Source organism: Theobroma cacao, chromosome 6 (genome assembly GCF_000208745.1).
Source record: "Theobroma cacao cultivar B97-61/B2 chromosome 6, Criollo_cocoa_genome_V2, whole genome shotgun sequence".
Classification (NCBI taxonomy): domain Eukaryota; kingdom Viridiplantae; phylum Streptophyta; class Magnoliopsida; order Malvales; family Malvaceae; genus Theobroma; species Theobroma cacao.
This window is the reverse complement of record NC_030855.1, coordinates 14258942-14261493: the sequence shown is the minus strand read 5'-3', so window position 1 is coordinate 14261493 and position 2552 is coordinate 14258942. Positions and strand designations below refer to the sequence as shown.

At 33.2% G+C, this 2552-nt stretch overlaps 1 long non-coding RNA gene across 1 annotated transcript; it reads right to left on the bottom strand.

Annotated features, from left to right (window-relative positions):
* Positions 435 to 2147, bottom strand: LOC108662385. The gene is made up of 3 exons (XR_001928312.1): positions 2106 to 2147; positions 1373 to 1446; positions 435 to 552 (listed from the first exon to the last, which is right to left on the bottom strand). It is a non-coding gene; the product is annotated as an uncharacterized LOC108662385 (long non-coding RNA).

Below are 2552 nucleotides of genomic sequence, written 5' to 3'. Positions count from 1 at the left end.
ATTAATTTTAGAATAAGGATCCAATTTAAAATTAATAGTAATATATTGAAAGAATGCCCCAACAATTGAGAATTTGACACCCAATTAATTTAGTAGACACAAGTTCAAATCATAGGAAAAAGGATGAGAATAAATGTCACGACCCGAAACTCCCATCGAGCCTGTGACAACTGCCGTGAAGCCTCGACAAACATTCTTCCCTCGAATGCCTTTTGAGACCTCGCAAGGCTTTTGTACAAATTTTTCCATTCCTCTCTCTTACTTTTTTTTTGAATAATAAAATAAAATAAAAATATTAATTAAAATAATCTATTTTAATATAAAACAATATATATATAGTTTTGAAACATCCAAATATTAATTTTCTGCACATAAAAACAAAATAAATTTATGCATATTGTAATATAGAAAACTTGAGCATACAATTTAAATTATAATGACACGTAGGCCCCCAAATAACTGAGAAGGTTTAAGTCTATAACCTTGCTTTCTAGGATGCAACTCCGAAATTTACTTCTCGATGCAATTGACAGTCTACTGCCTATTCTGAGCCTGAAAAATGTATAGGAAGAAGGGGTGAGATTATAAAATCCCAGTGAATAGACAGACATCATCAAAATAATCTAAAGCCGAGTAATAGGAGACAATTAAAATAATTCATCCCAACCCATATAAATAATTGGATTTCATCTAATTACTCAACATGGCTTATGCACTTTTCAAAAACTTGGCCCTTGCCAAAAATCCATTCTCGGGGATACCCCGCGAAGGCATCTTACCGAGACCGCCAAGGCTGTTTATTGTCACACACACAAACACATTTCACCTCTGACAACACAGCCGTTCCTTGGCGTTGGCTGAGTCCCAATTTCACGTGGTGGCCAGCGTGAAGTGTACTCAAATCCTACCTCGGGAGTTATCCTACGCGCCTCTCCAATCGAGGTAAGCTCAATAATTGGGAACCGTGCCCCTCTAATTAGGCTGGCCCACGGAACCCCCGTCACTGCAGTGCCCACTTTATAATCCACCAACCAATAAAATCACAATAGTATGACATGGCTCACTTAACACATTCAAGGCAAATCAAAGCAGTTCACATATTCTTTAAATCATAAAAATAACCAGTCATACCCACATTTATCATAAGCCATTTAATGTAAAATCATGGATAAACAACACAATCATAGTATAGGTCTCCAATTACTCTATTTTTGAAATCATTATTAAATTTTCAAAAATTTTATAAAATTATTTTATAAAATCCCATTTTCCCATAAAACACAATAATTTTCCAATTAAACCATTTTTCCATAAAATCACACAATTAAATAAATCTACTCTAGATAATTAAGACGATAGTAAGTTTACTCACTGTACTAGGAGTAGATATACTCCTATTCTCGGTCCTCGGGTGTAGTCTTTTACCCGTATCAGATAGCTCACCACCTATCCACAATACATGACACAAAAAATTCAATAATTTGTGTCAAATCAATATATATTATTTCAGGCTCTTATCCATGCGTATGCACTAGATAGGGTGTGAAATGTTTGGACAATCGCTTAATCACAGTGTCCGACCTAACTCGCCTATACACGGTGTAAATTTCTAAAATCTCCAATTCAACTCCAATTCCATCCATTTCAATTTCAATTATCCAATTATATCCACAATACCTCAATGACTGTGAATGTGGTCCAATTTATCAGTTCGGACCACAAATTACGCTTTTACCCCTAGTGGGTAAAAATTTCAATTTTTTTCCACCAAAAATTCCCATTTAATTTCCAACCTCATAATTCATCATTTTTCCATCTAATTCTCTTAAAATAAAGTCAACCTCATCCTCACACACCATTGGCTAGATTCGGCCTAGAGAAATTCATGGAGAAAATGAATATTTTTCTTGTTGTTTTACTCATAAACATGCTAAACTAACACTAAACACTAACATAGTTCAAAATCAAATTAATCTAACAACTTTCTCTCTCTAAACCCATATGATCAGATTTGAATCCATCATCAAAACACATAATTTAACCATGGAAAATAAGGAGAAATGCATGGAAATGATAAATCTTAAGCTAAGCTTGAAAAATCATACCTTTAAACACTTGATTCCTTGAAAAATCACACTTTTTCTTTGAATTTTCTCACTCTAGGGTTTGTTCTTATTTCTCTCTCTCTCCTGCTGGTTTTGGCTGACCCTCCCAATGAAGAATTCTGGAATTTTCAAGCCTTTTAATAGGCTTAATAAAATATTATTATTTTATTTACCTTTTGAATATTTTATTATTTTATTTTTTTCTAGCCATCTTTTTGACTTTCTTTTTCTACCACTCAATCCTCTTCACTTATCCATGTCTTCCATGAAATTTCTAGACTTTTTCAAAGTTTTGGTGGAGTAAATTTTTAAAAATTACACTTTTACCCCTGTAAAGTGAAAAATTACATTTTTGCCCCAAAAATTGAAAAATTGCCCATAGACATATTTTTCATCCCTTATACTCATACCATTCTCCAATTTGTCAAATGTGATATAAATTCTCTC